This window comes from Protopterus annectens, chromosome 2.part0, assembly GCF_019279795.1.
Source record: "Protopterus annectens isolate FY-2018-M chromosome 2.part0, PAN1.0, whole genome shotgun sequence".
In the NCBI taxonomy this organism is placed as follows: Eukaryota; Metazoa; Chordata; order Ceratodontiformes; family Protopteridae; genus Protopterus; species Protopterus annectens.
In genome coordinates this window covers 1,638,828,538-1,638,847,202 of record NC_056728.1, presented here as the reverse complement: position 1 = coordinate 1,638,847,202, position 18,665 = coordinate 1,638,828,538, and positions in this window count along the sequence as shown.

Here is an 18,665-nt window from a genome sequence, read left to right as displayed (position 1 = left end):
CTGCAGAGTGATAAAAGCAGCAGAGAGCTAAAAGAGTGACTTTCTACCAGATATAAGTATTTTTTGTGGCTTTCCCACTGTTATTAAGCTAGCGACTGCATTTCGCCTGTTTTACTGCTACTTTAAGTGATTTCTGCATTTTACACTGTTTATTGCACTTTAAGTTACTAATTGTTGCAAATTGTGTCTGTAGGCTACACACTAAAGTGCTAGCGATTTACAGCATTTATAGCATTTACTGTCTGTTTTTTCCTTATCTCTGTAATAAAACAAAAATCTCTTGTTTTCTGCCTTACTGAACTAGAGTAGTCCAGTTTCAGAGTTGCTGATCCCTGGGCTTTGTTTTTAGTTCCTGTTACTGATCCATTGCCTTATTAGGAAGGAGGAAGTTTCTTTGCTTACCAGTGGGAGTGGGAAGCACTGAGCCTTTTGTCCGATTTGATGAAGTTTCAGCCAGAAACTAGTAGTCCATTGGTCATTTTGGGCCAATTCCTAGCTCCTTCAGCCCCTGCTATAAAACACGCTAAGTGCATTAGCGCGATTTAGCGGAGTTGCCACTGTTGCACACAAGAGCAGCGGCGGTTAAACAAGGTTAAACTATTCGGGCCATCTAAAGTCCACTCTTCAAATTTTCCCTTAGAACTACCTTCCTCGAGCTGTACTGCTGATCTAACCAGCATATCCTATAACTGAAAAGTTAATCTCTACTTGATTCCCAAGTAGACTATTCTCTATCTGTAAAGCCTAGCACTTACTCCTACAGTACTTGCACCTTGATAAAGCACTCTTATTATAGATAGTACCCACCAGCCTAAAACCCACTTCCCGGAGTCCTTTGAAAGTCTCTTTATCTACTACTTCTAGTATGTCGAGGGATCAGTTGCTAGTGTCCTCTCCAGCTCAACTGGTGAACCTGGGAATATTGAGGCAATGTTACAATTGCCTCATGTACACAGACAATCCTCTCCTTCTCCCACAAAACACAAATACATGCGAGAGATGCAACTATACGGCCAAACTGGAGGCTGAGCTCTCTCAACATAGGACTGGCAAGACCAGACAGGAGGAGAAGGTAACCACACACAATACATACCCAGTCACACATGGTACCAAAACAACTTCAAATCATACACATACTCACACAAAGACATACTCGGAGGCTCTGATCAAAAATTTACCAAAACAGCAGAGGCCACCAAAGCAGACACCCAAACAACTTCCACCTCACGACCCAACACATGCAACACATAGACCACACAGTCAGAGTGTCAAACAGTCACAGCCCTTAAGGCCAAACAAAATGCCAGACACACTTGTCATTGGTGATTCCATAGTCAGACACACTGACGTCCCGCTCACCAGACTGAGTAAGGAGAAGGTCACAGTAAGCTGCCTGTCGGGTGCTAGAATCCGCCACATAACGCAAGCACTCAGGTCTCTCAACAGCAGGTACAAGTACGACTCAGTCACTGTCCACGCTGGTGTCAACGACCTGAGACGTACCTCCTTGGACTACATGAAAGGGACATCGAGGAGCTCTCTGATTATGTAGCCCAGGCAGGTATGACCCTGACCTTGAGCAGTATCCTACCTTCACCTAGAATGATGCCACAATACAGTGATAAGATGATCAGCTTTAATAATTGGCTTAAATTCTGGTGTCATTCAAAGGGGATCCAATGTCTGTCTGCCTGGGATGACATGCTGGACAAGCCACGCTGCTTCAAGGGCGGCTTGCACCTGTCACCCTGGGCTTCCGGATATTGGCAAAGGCTCTTGCCACCCCATAGTGCCTTTTTAGGCAAGGCTCAAATTCTAAACCTACCACCCTAGAACACCAAAAGGAAAAAACTAAGGGTAATGCTGCTCAATGCCAGAAGTCTCAATCTCAAGATGCACGCTCGAGGCCCTTCTCAATATGGAGAACATCGATGTCTGTGCTGTGACAGAAACCTGGTTCAAGGCTCCTGAGAGCACCCCAGCACTAACAGGTTTCACCTCATATCATGCGTTCCGCCCCAAAATCCAGACAACACCAAGAAAGGAGGGGTGTCCATATTCATAAAGGACACCCACACCTCAAGGTTGGTGGCAACGCATGATGCATCGGAGACCATCCAGGTGCAATTAACCATAGGCAAGACTGCTCTGCAATTTGTAGCATGTTACAGGCCACCCTCTCAAACTCAGGAACCTCACATGGCCTTCCTGAAAACATTGGAGGGGATAAATGTATCTCCAAACACCATCATACTAGGTGACTTCAACTACCCTAATATAGACTGGGAACACTACTCAAGCCCGAACACTCTAACCCAAAGATTCCTGGAGTTCATAAACTCAAATGCCATGGAACAACTAGTCACCATCCCCACAAGAGGAGAAAACATACTTGATCTCATCATCACGAACATGGGATCAAAATGTTCAACACCGGAAGTATACCCCTCACTGGTGAGATCAGATCATAAACTAATCTCTGAAACAAAAAAGACCACAGTGAAAAACTTCTCAAAAGCCGATTTCACACTTCTAAAAACTAGTGTGGTCTCCTTTAAGGCCCCTGAGCCAGTGGTAAACATTACTCAAACCGCTGAATCACTTACAAATGCCTTCTACCAGCACCTACAGGACTGCATGGATCAGGCAATCCCAAACAAAACTAAGACTCTCTGTACCAAAGGCAAGCGTCCAGTCTGGTGGACCCCAGCCATAAACAAGCTCTACAACAAAAGGAGGAAGCTACTACAAGATAGAGCAAAATCCTTGAAAGGTAAGACACCTTTGATCATTATAAGTAAAAAACTAAGAGCTCTCATAAAATCATCCAAGGCAAATTTTGAGAGAAAAATCGCCAAGGACTCTAAAGACAATCATAAGGCCTTCTTTAGAATGTTAGAAACCTAGGAGGAAACTCCCAGATATGCTCAGAATTAGTTCAAAATGATGTGAAAATTACTGAACCTACACACATTGCCAATATACTGGCTGACAGGTTCAGTGCAAACTTCTCCCCTCCCCCAAAAGGGGAGATATCTATTCCAGAGGATTGTAGCCCCCCAAACATCTCCAACGCCCAGGTGAGAACTGCCCTCACTAAGGCAAAAAACACAGCATCCATGGGACCGGATGGTGTCCCCGGCTGTGTGCTTCATGAACTCAACGAGGAATTAAACCCACAGTTAGGACAGCTGTTTAATCTTAGCCTCACCTCAGGATACGTCCAAGGAGTGGCGCGCGACTGTGGTCCCAATTCATAAGGGTGCCTCCACAGACCCTGGAAATTACCGCCCCATTAGCTTGACAAGCCTTATCTGCAAAGCCATGGAGAGGATCATAATGGAACTCATAAATAAAGACATAGGGAACTTGCAGACTTTGGATCCAACCCAGTTTGGCTTTGTCAAAGGCAGATCCTGCCTCTTAAACTTGGTTGACTTTTTGAGACAGTCACCAAGGCCATTGATGAGGGAAAGGCAGTCCATACAGCCTACCTCGACCTGGCAAAGGCCTTGACACAATACCCCACTCAGGTATCATCGAAAAACTCATCAGCTTGAATGTAAACCCATACATCACAAGATGGGTTGCAAACTGGCTAAGTGACAGAACCCACAGGGTCAGAGTTGCTGGAGCCATGTCAGACTCAAAGCCTGTCACAAGTGGTGTCCCACAGGGCTCAGTCCTGGGTCCACTCTTGTTCGGCATCTACTTTTCTGAAGTACAAGCAAACACAGGAGGGTTATGGCTGACAAAGTTTGCAGATGACTGCAAACTGGCCCCCATAGTCGAAAACACATCTGACACAGATATCCTCCAGAAGGGCCTCACAGAAATGGATAACTGGTGCCAGAGCCATGGCCTGAAGTTAAACGCCAAAAAATGCATAGTCATACCCTTCGGGAAAAACAAGGTCACCCTAGCTACCATATAGGTGGCAATCCACTGAGCACAGAAAAAGTCATCAGGGATCTGGGGACCCAAGTTGACAGTAGCCTTTTGTTTGACACTCATGTTGCTAAAGTAGTTAGGAAAACCTTCTATATCGCCCACCTGATCATGAAGGGATTCACATCTAGATCAAGGGAGGTCATCGTCCCCTGTACTCATCACTCATTAGACCTATGATTGAGAACAATGCCCGTTCGAATGTATCTGACCAGACACCTGCTGCAGCTTGAAAGGCCCCAAAAGTTCCTCACCAAAAGGATAAAGGGTCTCAAAATATGTCTTATGCTGCCCGACTGAAAGAACTCCAGCTCTATTCAGTCTCATACCGCTTGCTCAGAGGTGACCTGTGCCTGACATATAAGGCCATGTCAAACCCAGATTTGATGAATATGCTTCACCTCAAAAAATCTAGATCCCTCAGAACCACAAGGCCGGGAGACTTAAACCTTGACACGGTTATAAATAGAACATGCTGGAGGGACAGATTCATCACCCAGAGACTCCCTATGCTGTGGAACAAAATCCCGGTACATGTGAGGCAGAGCACCTCGCTGGCCTTGTTCAAGAGGAATCTTGACCAATGGATGGGAGATCGCAGATATACCCCAGGGATTACTTCAGTGTCACTGCTTGACAGAGGCACAGAAAAATGATAGGCATAGTTTTTATTCAAACTAAAGGGGTGGCGAAAGCCACATAACTATGGGCAAGGCTTATAAATGCCCTTGGGCAGATAGCCTAGTATGAACCTATGAACCTATGAACCTATGAACAAATGCAGGGAGGACATGCAGAGTCCACACAGAAGGCACTCCAAGAAACAAACCGGAGCACCTGTTGCTATGAGCCGACTGTGCCACTGCACCATCTAGTAACATAATTAGACATAGACATAATGGCTGCCTTGATGTTCACTACTTCTAAAACTTATCACAACTCTAATAATCTTTAGCCACATTTTGGCTCTGTACAGATCTGACAACATAAAGGATCCATCCATGTCTGAGATGCTAGTGACTCAAACTCAAAAGTCCATCTGGCTACAGGTTCAGCTTAGGGTTTTATGCAGCTTTTCGTAATAAAACTGTGTTTTTATCCTACAAGACTTGCTTAAGGAGAATATTTTTATTCAACAAGACTTGCTCAAGGAGAACATTTTTCAAATAATTATTTGGTATAGCAAGTTTCTGCTTGGTATATGTTCCCAGGACTTTTGTGTGCATTTTATGCAGCTTTGGATGGCTCTGTTCAGGAAGAGGGTAGGAAAAGGGAGGATATTGCAATCCATATATTAGGGTCCCTAAGATAAAAGAAAAATAAGGCATCATAATACACTGAATTTTAATCCATCCATCCATAACCCCGTTTTCCCAATTTTGCACATGGGGTTGAGGGTGTTACTTCAACAGTGATAATCAAATAGAGCAAAGGTTTACATCACTGGGTGGTTAGCCCTGTCATGGTGGCTCTTCCACACAACACACTCACACCTAATGGCAACTTTTGAGTATCCAGTCCACCTAATGCATGTCTTTGGAATATTTGAGAAAACCAAAGCATCTGGAGGAAACTCACGGAAACACAGCAAGAGCATGCAGACTCCACACAGAAGGCACCCCAACTGAGAACTGGACCTGGGAACATCTTACTGTGTGGCAATAACACTACCTGCTATGCCACTGTGCCACTCTTATGGTTTACTCACAGTAATAAGCATCAGAGAATAGCACATGGAATCACGTGTACACCTATACACATCACTGCATGATAAACTTTCTAGGCTCATGCTTCTCAACTGTCCCTGACACTGCAGAACATCTGTGAGTTTCCCTCATATTTTGCCCTGTCTCTTATAAAATGTTTGATTTTCTTGTAAATCACTGAGGTTTACAGTTAGTCAACGATGGCAGATATTAGTGTTTCATACTTCTTATTGTTCTGAAAATGTACGGCGATGCAAAACATGTTGTTTTATTAACTTTGAAGTGAATTAGTGTAATATTTGAAAAATATGCCTGAGTTTGGACCTTTGCCCTGCCCCACCTCCAGTATTTATTACTCGTACAGAGCTAAGTAAAAAAAGATCAAAGATATGTTTGTAGTGGATAGGAATATAGTATAACTTATCAAAAATATTCCAGATCCTATATCGATGATGGAGGTATTTTCTTTTTTAAGACAGGTTGATTACACAAACTGTGGGACTGGGACAAAAAATGCATACCATCTCAGATGGATCAGAGAATTATATGATAAAGTCAGTAAACCTCAAAGCACTCCTGCTACATATATCACTGTCTGGGTGAAACCTTTAGAGAAAAATAGTTAATAAAGACATATGAAATCATTTCCTGTTTATTGTAGGTCTGTATTAGGAAGTACAGCACAATCCCATTCTTTGTACAATAATGTGATGCTCAGAATCAACTGGGATGGACAGTAAGGCAACACATGACATCTCTAATTATGACTTTTTATAAAAAAATGTAGTCACCACGTCTGTTTATGAGGACTGCATTAGAATCTATACAAACACCCAAAACAATACTGTACCTTTTATCAACTAACAAGTGAAATTAATTTTGCATGATTATGCACTTATTTTCATGGCCCATTATTACTTCAGGAGAGAGACAGAATACTCTCATATGAAGAAAAAAAAGTTGTTCAAGAGTTTAGAAGAGATCCTAAAAAAATGCTAGCATCATCCAGATGTCTGCATTTAATTCCTTTGACTCAGATAAGCTCCTTTCTTTCTTTCTTTTTTTTCTTTTAAGTTTTTATTGGACTTTCAATTTGTAAAATAACCACAACTGAAAAAAGTCAACTAAATGTCTTGCACAAAAGAAAAAAAAAACAATTGCTTACAGGAGTGTGCATTAATCATCAAGTCATTCAAGTTATTATGCATTACATTAAATCTAAAATTGAGTTATTATTTCTTGTCAAGCAGATATCCAAGTTTTGTCTATGCATTGTAGCAAGAGGTAATTCTTTTTGTTCTTGACTTAATTGCAATGATTTCCAGGTAACAGACTTCAGATGCAATAAAATTCTTTGAAAGAGGGTGTAGTTTTGTTCTTCCAATTCTGAGTTATAACCTTTCTCGTTATAGATAGTATAGACCACAAAATGTGATATTTCATTTTTAACACATATAGGAATAGGAGTATTAAAAAGTATTAGTGATTTAGATAAAATAAAAATGTATCTCTAGTAATCTTAGAACTACATATAGCTTGATTTCCACTGGGATGAGTTCCCCTCTGTTTGTTCTGGATGTGAGGTGAGGCCACCACAGCTCCACAATTTGCTGCAGTATCTCCCTGTCTACCCTGTAGCACTCTACAATCTCCAGATCATGTAGCCCCTGACAGGTTAACCTGGACCTGAACACTTTTCTCCTCCTCCTCCTCCTCAGAAGTCTGGGGCAATTGTCAGCATTGTCCTCTTCACCACTCTCAGCCTCCTACACATACTGATGTATGAGAGTGACAGCAGCCCCTAACATTTTGTTAGTTTTGTCAGGTATAATTTTCCCATCTGTGTACACCGGTGGTGTAAAGTTTGTGGGAAAAAAACAGACTGAAAAGTGTTTGCATAGTTTATAGTGGTGTGCTGCAGATGCTGCCTGCATGATTGGCTGAGTATGATACATTCCACCTGCCAGCTCTTTTACTTGTACTTGAGTGCCTTTATTCTGCTATTTCCCTTTTTTTTCTCTCATTCCACTTGCCATTCATTGTTTTTTTTTTTTTTTTTGTGTTTTAAACCCCGGTGCACGACATGCACACCTGTTTAGGCAAGATAAACAAGGCTATACAGCCTCGGACACACACCCTTGTTTACATAATCACAGTGCTGCCATTTCCTGTTTTCTTTTTTTTTTTTTGTTTAAGACCCGGTGCACACTGCACACACCCCTGTAGGCAGTGTAAACAAAGCTATACAGCCTGAGACACACACCCCTGGCTTAGATGGGCTTAGCTAAGCGCAAACCCAATCAACAGTGCTCCAATGTGCTTACAGCAAGCGTGACACACCCCCTTTACATGTTAGTTGCTCCTCCTGCCTACACAATCATGTTCTAGCACCTACATGGTTAGGTGCAGGTTTTGGACTTAGAATATTTTGTGGTTCAATAACATTACCCTCATTTACATACCCCACTGCCTTAGCCCACAGATACAGCACTGACACAGAGCCTTTCCCCTTTAAAACCATTGTCTCCTGGTATTGTTTTGATTCTGCATGCCATAAGCTATAATGCCAGCTGCATTACACACTGTAGTCACACCAAGCCACAGCACCATCCACACACCATCTGCATGGAAGATGTCTAATGTTATCCATTTACACAGGCCTGAATGAGGAATGACACATTATGCAAACAACTTGCCCTCACGGCTGGCAATATGACTCATCAGGACCAGGAATGCAATGCAAGCTGATACTGTGCTGATAGATTACAGGGGTATGGTGTGGTTGTGAGTGGTGGCTACTGGTATGGTTGTGAGGGTTGGCTGCTGGTATTCAAGGTACATGTGCAGGTACTAGATATACTGTTGCAAATGTATGGGGTCCTGTGATGTGTTTCTCTGTTAGTGTCTACCAGGTGCAATGTCAGATCACCAGTAAGAGACCTTTTCACAAGTGGAATGCAACCTGATAATGGAAGCCATAATACAGAACCACACAGTACTGTTGGGCCAATGCCAGCAACATCTGCAGGAGAGGTCCACCCTGTGGGATGACCCCGTCCACAGGGTAAATTAGGTGGGCCTGCATGCATTTACATATGAGCAGGTGCAGCATCATGCCACCAATCTCATATGCCATGCCTGGCAAAGGGCTGCTGCCATGGCCAGGGACACCACAACTTCAGGTGGGAGTGTAGCCATGCAGCCCCCACTGACAACAAATGAGGAGCTCCTTGCCAAGCTTGGGCCACCCATCACAGTACCACACCAGTGTACAAAGCCCCACTTGCTGGAGGTGGGTGGCACCCACACAATGGACAAGGAATGTGCAGGTAAGGGAACAGTGGAGATTAGTAGACTACTGTATGAGACATACTTGTATCTGTACAGTATCTACATGCATGTGCCAGGTCAGATTGCAGTTGTGGATGGAGATTTCTAATGTACAGAAGTGGAAATCTATGGTGATGGACATTAAATTGTGTAGCATTGGGTGTTGTACTATAAATGTGCAGACATGCTGCATCCATCCTTTACCAAGGGCACATGCGAGTCTGTTGACAATACCACTCAACCAAAACTACATAGGTCAATCTGGTCTGTATATGTGACAGCAGCCTGAAGTTGGTGAGTATGGAATTGTTCAGTTGTGCTTTGAAAATGGAGGGTATGCAAGTTACCATGCACACAAATATGACTAATAACCATATTGCTAATGTGCATGTACACTTGTGGTGGGGTTGCTCGTATTGCATCACAGTGGGTCTATCTGAAGAGAATGTAACATTCCTGTAGCATACCTCACAACCTGTCAGTGCAAGACGTCTAGACAGACACCAGCAAAATGTGTTTGACAAACTGTCTAAGATAGAGAAAAGTGTGAAACATTACTGCTATATAGTGTATATAAAATGCATACACACACCTGTTAAGATGACATTTGTTTCTGATATATATACTGATTGAGACCACAATATCTCAGTCCACACCTTTCCCAACCTTTTATGGGACCCATGACATGAACAATTCACTTGTAAAACCAATCATTTGGACTCATGTATTGCACCTACAAGCCTGGGCAAGTTTGAGGGTAACAGATGTTGTATCAGTATGCTGTTTCAGTCAGGTATGATACCTGATGCTGCCATATGTGTCAGTACACTCACTATGGCCTATTTGCCAACTATATCAGATATATGGGCATTGCTAAGGCAGACAGAGAACTAATAGGTTCCAAACATCTGGATGTTCCAAACACATCTGTACAGAGGACTGGTATGGCCTGTACAAAGGTTTCATATGGTGCATGTCAGGCAGATGCCATTACCACACTATATAAAGTAATAGCATCAGGAGAGAGTCATCTGCCATGTATGGTACACACATCAAAATGGTATCAGCCACCCAAGATATGATCCACACACACACACACACACACACACACACACACACACACACACACACACACACACACACACACACACACACACACACACACACACACACACACACACACACACACACCAGTATTGAGATTAGAACTCCTATCTATTTCACCACAGGGCTTAGATAATTTCACCTCATCCAAAGGTACCTGTAAGGTGAATGACATCAACAGGACTATTAAATTAAAATGGTATAACCTTCACAGTACATAATTCTTACACACACGCACACACACACACACACACACACACACACACACACACACACACACACACACACACACACACACACACACACACACACACACACACACACAAACAGTTGCCAGTACTGAGATTAGAACTCCTGCCTATTCAGTTATTTGTATTATGCAATTAGCAGACATGCCATGCAGTTTACACAATTTGACCTTGTCCAAAGGTACTTCTAAAGTGAATGACAACAACAGCACTAGTAAAGTTGGGTGGGGGGAAGTGTGCTGGGTGGTACACAAATCAAAATGGTATAAGCCACACAGTATCTGATTCACACACACACACACACACACACACACACACACACACACACACACACACACACACACACACACACACACACACACACACACACACAGTTGCCAATACTGAGATTAGAGCTCCTGCCTATCTAGTTATTTGTATTATGCAATTAGCAGACATGCCATGCAGTATACACAATTTGACCTTGTCCAAAGGTACTTCTAAAGTGAATGACAACAACAGCACTAGTAAAGTTGGGTGGGGGGAAGTGTACTGGGTGGTACACAAATCAAAATGGTATAAGCCACACAGTATCTGATTCTCTCTCTCTCTCACACACACACACACACACACACACACACACACACACACACACACACACACACACACACCACACACACACAGTTGCCAGTACTGGGATCAGAACTCCTACCTACCTAATTATTTCTACTAGAGTGTTACGCAGTTAGAAGATGCACCATTGAGCTTATACAGTTTGACCTAGTCCAACGGTACTTCTAAGGTAAACATCAACGGGACTACTAAATTGGAGTGAGGGGAAGTGTAAAGGGAGGTACACAAGTCAAAATGGTATAACCCACACAATACATGATTCGCACACACACACACACACACACACACACACACACACACACACACACACACACACACACACACACACACACACACACACACACACAGTTGCCAGTATTGGGATGAGAACCCCTGCCTATCTAGTTATGTCTGTTATGGTGTTAAACCCTTGCCAGATGTGCCACAGAGCTTACACAATTTCACCTACTCCAAAGGTGAATGACATCAACAGGGCTACTAAATTGGAGTGAGGAGAAGTGTAAAGGGTGGTACACAAGTCAAAATGGTATAACCCACACAGTACATCATTCTCATATACACACAGACTTGCCAGCACTGGGATTAGATCCCGTGCCTATGTAGATATCTTTACTATAGTGTTACACAGTTAGTGCATGCCCTACAGAGCTTACTGGACTTACTATTAGCCAAAGGTGCTGATAATTGCACAGCTGAGGTAAAGCATTACAGGTGGCAGGAAATCTGTCTTCAGTTTCTCCCATACATCTTGCTAATCTTTCTGTCTTGTACTTCAAATAGCATTATAGGTTTGCACTTTAACAGGTTATTGTATCAATAAGTGTATCACACCAGGGAGCCATCAGCAGTATTCGTTCATTTCGGCATTAGCCCCAATACTTACTACCTATGTCCACCCCTCCTGGCATGATTGAAGTGCAGTTTTCTGTGCTTTCACCTATTAACCTGGTGCACTTATCCATTCTGAGGCACTGTTGCAACTGCCTCATGTACACAGACAACCCTATTCTCTAAACTCCAAACATTCAGACCAGTGAGAGTTACCCTTGTATCACCAAATGTGGAAATATGCACTCTCCAGCAAAGATTGGACTAGCTGGTCAAGAGGATAAGATCAACATGTGTACCACACCGTGTGGACCACATAGCTTGCCACAACACCAACTATGACAGCTCTGACATACACTGAAAAGCCACACAACCATCTTTACATAGGCACTCAATGGACATTTACACAAACAGCACAGACAAGCAAGACAGACACTCACTCAGACACTGTGACATAGCACATGCCAAATGACACATAAGTCACCTACACAGTGTGCCCCTTAACCTAAGTTCCTAAGGCTGAACACCTTGCACAATACAATGATCATGGGTGACTCAGTACTGCAGCACACAGATGTCCAACTCACTATGTTGATTATGGAGGAAGTAACAGCCAACTATCATGTGCCAAAATCCAACACATCACATACCCAGTTAGGTCACTCCACAACAGCTACAATTGTCGCTCATGTCATCATCCATGTGGGTGGGTGTGAATACCTGAGACACACCTCCCTGGGCTACATGACAAGAGACATGGTTGAACACTCAGATTATGTGGTGCAAGCAGGTGTGACAGCAGCCCTGAGTAGTATACTGCCATTGCCCAGAATGATGCTGCAGTACTATCAACAGACAATTGACTGCAACATTGGCTTACGTGTTATGTGTCATACTCAGGGGATCCAGTATCTCTCTGCTTGAGATAACATGATTGACAGACCTCAATGCCTTGCCAGAGATATCCTAAGTCTGTCAGGCCTGGCTTTCCAGGTACAGGGTGTCTTGCCACCCCTATAGTGCCTTATTAGGCAGTATTCCAAATCAAATTACCACCATAATGCCTAGATATGTATGCAATTTGAGGGTCATGCTGCTCAACAATAGACATCTAACTCTCAAGATGCAGTCACTCAAAGCACTCCTCAGAGTGGAGAACATTGACATTTGTGCTGTAACGGAGATGTGGTTCACAGCAGCAGTTAGCAGCCCTGCACTAACAGGCTATGATGCATTCCATAGCTGTCAGCGCCAAAACATGGACCACACCTCCACAGGTGGTGTTGTCTCCATATTCATAATGGATATGTACACCTCCAGACTAGGATCCTAGCATAGTGCATTGGAGGTACTTCCAGTAAAACTGACTTTGGGGAATAGTGCAAGCCACACCATAGCCTGCTATCAGTCCCCAGCTATGGCCCCAGACTGTCAATGCACATTCCTCAACACCCCGGCATCTATGAAGGTCCAACCCAATACTGACATAGTAGGAGAGTTCAACTACCCCTCCATCACCTGGGGAAAGTAGTCAAGCACCAGTACACTGGCCCAACACTTCATGGAATTCATCATTTCCAATGCCCTGGACCCACTGATACTGACCCCCAGTATAGGATGCAACAACCTTGACCTGTGTTGATTACTTACATATGAGACTGTTACTTGACCACAGTTGTCAATCCCTACCTGGTCAGATCCAAATATGATGTAATCAACATGGAGCTCAACATCTCACCCACACACCCAACAAAGGTAACCACCTTGCAAAACCTCTCCAATGCTGACATTGCAGTCATAAAAACAGGGGTGGATGACTTCACTGCACCCATGCCAATGGGAAATAGCTGCATGACTGTAGCATCATACACATATATTTACATGGATACATGGTACTAGCCATAGCCAACAGAACACAGACACTGTCCTCCAAACACTGGAAGCTATTGTGATCGCCCCGTGCCATTACTAAAGTGTACAACAGAAGGGGGACACTGTTACAGAAAAGGGTGGTGTCTCAAGACTGGTGAACCCCCTTATTAGCCTCAAAACCAACTTGGGATCCCTCATGGATTCACATACAGGCAGTTATGAAGGCAGATTTGCAGCAGACACTGATGACAATCACAAAACCTTTGATATTTATATCAACAACCTCCACAGCAATAACCACAGGTGTTGTGAATTACTGCACAATGCTAATTCTTATCCTGAGACAACATATATTGGTGACAGTCTTGCCAACACATTCAGTGCCAGCCTTACCCTTCTCCCCCCCCCCCAAGGAGACAATCACAATGGCAGATGAATGCCAGGCACCCAGCATTACTGCAGGCCAGGTTAGACCTGCATTGTCCACAGGCAAGGATACAGCTTCCATGGGACCCCAACATATCTGAGGCTGTGTTCTACATGACATACAAGAGACCTGGCACCACATCTGTGTGTCCTGGTCAGTGACAGCCTCACCTCAGGCTTTATCCTTCCAAAATGGCACACTGCTACAGTCATCCCTCTCCATAAAGGGGTAGCATCTACAGACCCTGGGGATTATTGAGCCCTTAGCCTGCCAAGTCTACTATGTATGGGTATGGGTGGAACATCAGAGACCTGATTGATTAAGATATGGGTGATCTTCTAACTCTGTACCCCACACAGTTTGGCTTTGTAAATGGCAGGTCATGCCTGCTCAACCTGGTTGACATATTTTAGTAAGTCACCAGGGCTGTGTATGACTTTAAGGGACTGCATGCAGCCTACCTCAATCTGGCCAAGGCTTCTGATACCATTCCTCAGTCAGGAATTATTGATAAACCCAACAAACTAGGCATCCACCCCTATATCAGTGGGTGATTTGCAAATTGGTTCACAGAACACACAGCCCAACACAGAGGAATTCTGGCTGACCAAGTTCACAGAGGACTGCAAGATGGAAGCTATCATGAACTCTACAAGTGATGCAGACACCCTACAGATAGACTTCACTGAGACCAAAGAGTAGTGTGGAAACCATGGCCAGAAGCTTAACGCCACAAAATGCATCATCATCCATTTTGGTAAAACACTCAGTTCCCATTAAGTTCCACATCAATGGAAGCCCAATGAACACTGTAGGCATTATAAGAGATCTCGGGACACAGGTTGTCAGCAACTTCTCCTTCAAGCACCCCATTGCCACTGTGGTCAGGAAGTCCTTCTATATGGCAATTACATTACCAAGGGTTTTGCATTCAGGAAGATAGAGGTAAAGATCTATGTCTACTATTCCCTCATTAGACCACTCTCCAAGTAATAATGCCCACTTGCCATGTACCTCACTAGACACCTGCTACAGCTAGACAAGCCACAGAAGCACCTCACAAAGGAGTTCCTAGGCATTAAACACACATTCTACACAGACAGACTCAGAAAACCCAAGCTATTCTCTGTGTCATGTCACCTAATTAGCAGGTATCTGTGCTTGACCTACAAAGCCATGTCTGACCAAACTGGTTTAGAAGTGCTACACATGAATCTATCCACACCACATACTGTAGAGACCTCTACCTCAGTACCATAATCACCACAACATGCTTGTGGGACAGGTCCCTCACCAAGAGACTGCACATGTCCTGGAATACAATTCCCATACATGTCATGCAGAGCACCTAGCTGATCCATTTCCAAGGAAATCTTGATGAGTGGATAGACAGTTCAACCCAAGGATCACTGCAGTGGCTATACTTGATACAGGCACTGGGACATAACATCAGGTGGCACAATGGCAGGGTCCTTCTATGTGCTAGACTTGTTAAAGTTCCTGGGCCATTACCTACTACACACCTGTGAACCTATAAAGGGAATGACATCAGGAGGACGGAGGACTGATAAAGTAGTGCAGTGGGTGTTACACTTATCAAAATACTTTCACCTACATACATACACATACTTGCCAGATACGAGAGTAGAACCCCTGCCAAACTAATCATTTGCACTATAGTGTTAAGCATTTATCACACGCACTACTGAGCTTATAGAGCTGACAGCTGGTCAAGGTTGTTGATAAGGGACTGACATCATCTGAACTGATAAGGTGGGGCAATGTGAATTGTTGTGGATGGGAATGGCATAAAACTGTTTCACCTATAAACAAACAAACAAACAAACAAACAAACAAACAAACAAACAAACAAACACACAACTCCCACAGTCTTGCACACACAACTATCATACTCACACACACTTCTATATTTGCCAGGGCTGAGATTAGAGCTCATACCTAACTAGTTATTTGTACTGTCATGCTATGCATTTATCGCACACGGGACAGACTTTATGAAGCTGAGGCCTGACGGAAGGCACTTCTAAGATGGCTGATTTCTGCAGGACTGCTAAAGTAAGGAAGGGGAAGTGTACAGGGTTTGAATGGACCCAAAAGCTTTTACTTGTAAACACACATTTTACATTTCCCAAGAAGGGGAAATGTACTGGGTTTGAATGGACCCAAAAACTTTTATTTGTAAACATGCACATGCTTTTACATTTGCCAGGACTGAGATTAGAACTCCAGCCTAACTAGTTATTTGCACTATAGTGTTATGCAGTTATCACCTGCACCACAGAGGTTATGGGGATAGGCTTAACAAAAGTGACTTCTATGGTGACAGACATCTTCAGGACTGCTAAGGAGGGGAAATGGGAAGTGCACTGGGTGGGGAAGGCCTGTTCTTTCCTAGATCCTACTGACATTTCTCTAAGTATATGAGCATGCCCAGTGTTCTTCTATAGTACATGTGGGACTCCATTCCTAGGATTGTTGTACTCCATTCCGGTTTGTTTTGTGCTACTACCATACCTATCAACCTGTTGGTGCAGGACATCTGGAGATAGCTTATCAAAATGTGGGAACAATGGGCCATACAATGATTGTGACAATTTCTCTCAGTAATGTATAGGTTACTAGGGTTACAGGGCTTGTTTTAGCAGACATCTGTCATATATGCCATTTGACGCTGTCATGTATTGTTTCAGTACCTCGTGACATACCTCATCAGATCATCACAGTGATTTACCAGCGAAATACAGGATGGATGATGCACACACAATGTTTATGGGTCAAATGCTATGCATTCATGCACAATCCAGCCTGTTGAGGGGTGTGCCTATAAGCAATTGACTGCTGGTGCTGTGGAAATGGTCCTGTTACTTGGTGATATATTACAGTGGTGGAATCTGTGTGTGTGTGTGTGTGTGTCAGATTGTTTGACCAATCTGGAGTTGTGTGTTTGTCACAGATATATGTATGGCCCACCTCATTTTGCTTGGATGGCCACATGTTGGGATAAGGATATTGCATAGGATGAGTGATCAGGGAGAGGTGTGGTACTCCCCATGGCTGTGACCCAGGGTTCTGTGGATGCAGACATGTCACCATCTTCCAGGGTTAGGCCTGCCTGCAGTGAGTGCATTCCCATGTTTAAACTCCTAGCCCTGGCTGTTGACTGTACAGAGTATCACAGAATGTCCACATCCATCACATATATCTTGTTGGATACTCAAAAAAGTGTGATTTTTCTAGCAAAAGTGTTTTGCAAGTCACTCAGGGTTGAAGTCAGATATTATTGACAATTGACATTGCAGTTTCAGACTTCGTACCCATCAGACATTCCATGCTACTACAAATCATTCCATCAACTTTATAACATTATTAAAGCAGTATTTCACAGTTGTCCTTCTCTTTACACCTTCATCACCCCATGTTCATGGCTTTGTCCCAATTTCTGTCTCCATGAGGCTGGCAGGTTTGCTCCTAGCTGTTGTCAGCATGGCCTTTCTTTGCATTTTGTGGACTGTGTTATGTTGGTGTTATGGACCGCATGACATTCCCTAAAAGGCACTGTGGGTGAGGCATAGACATTTGCCAGAGGCCTGTAGGCCAGGTGTGACATATGTAGGCCATCTGTAGCAGGGCAGTGCATTCCGATGATCCTATGTTCCTAGGCTGCCAGCAAGAGACACCCCTGGGATGTCATCAGTAAGTTCACTGTGGGTGTTATTAACAATTGCTTTCTGTTACTATTGTGCCATCACTCTGGGTGAAAGAAGGATCTGTTACTATTGTGCCATCACTCTGGGTGAAAGAAGGATGCTGCTTAAGTCTAGAAACATGTTACCACATTTCTATGGGACTAAGGAGGGGTTACACGACTGTACACAATGCACATCTGCACAGACTGTGCTGATATTTGCTTAACATTTTGGTCCCATGTAGCATAGTGGCATGCCCTATCTTTCAGACTACAGGCATGACGGTATCAACCACAGTTGAGATTTTTCTGGCATAGACATTTGTAGTTTCAGACTTCTTATCTTTCAAAGCCATACTGCCACTGCCAGACCTGCTGTGATATCACTGTGTTAAAGCCTGTGGGTAGGGATTTCATGGATGTCACTATGTGGATGTGGGGGCCTTTGCTAGGCATTTCTGTATGGTTGTCTACAGCTGATCTGCTGTATGGGGTTAGTGGTGGGTATGAGACCCCCACCTTGACATCCATGCATGTGACCTATGACCCCCCCCCAGTTATTTGGCTCACCACATATACTGCAGTGTTTTTTGTCGACTAGGGTGGTACTGCATGGTGTGGGTAGGGCAGTACTGGGAATACACATCCTGCTGTCCCACAGAACTGTCAGTTGTCTGCTGCTATCCCAGTTAGCCACCCCATTCCCTTACATGCTTGATCAATACCATAGATATGTTATCAGAAAATCCCATTCTATTAGTTTATTTTGTTCCAGAGACTGGCTTTCCATGTCCCTGCAGCTGTTGCGAGGGTGGTGCCTGAGGGATGACTATATTGGAAGCATGCAATACACTGCCTATACATAGTCAGGTATAGGTGTTGTG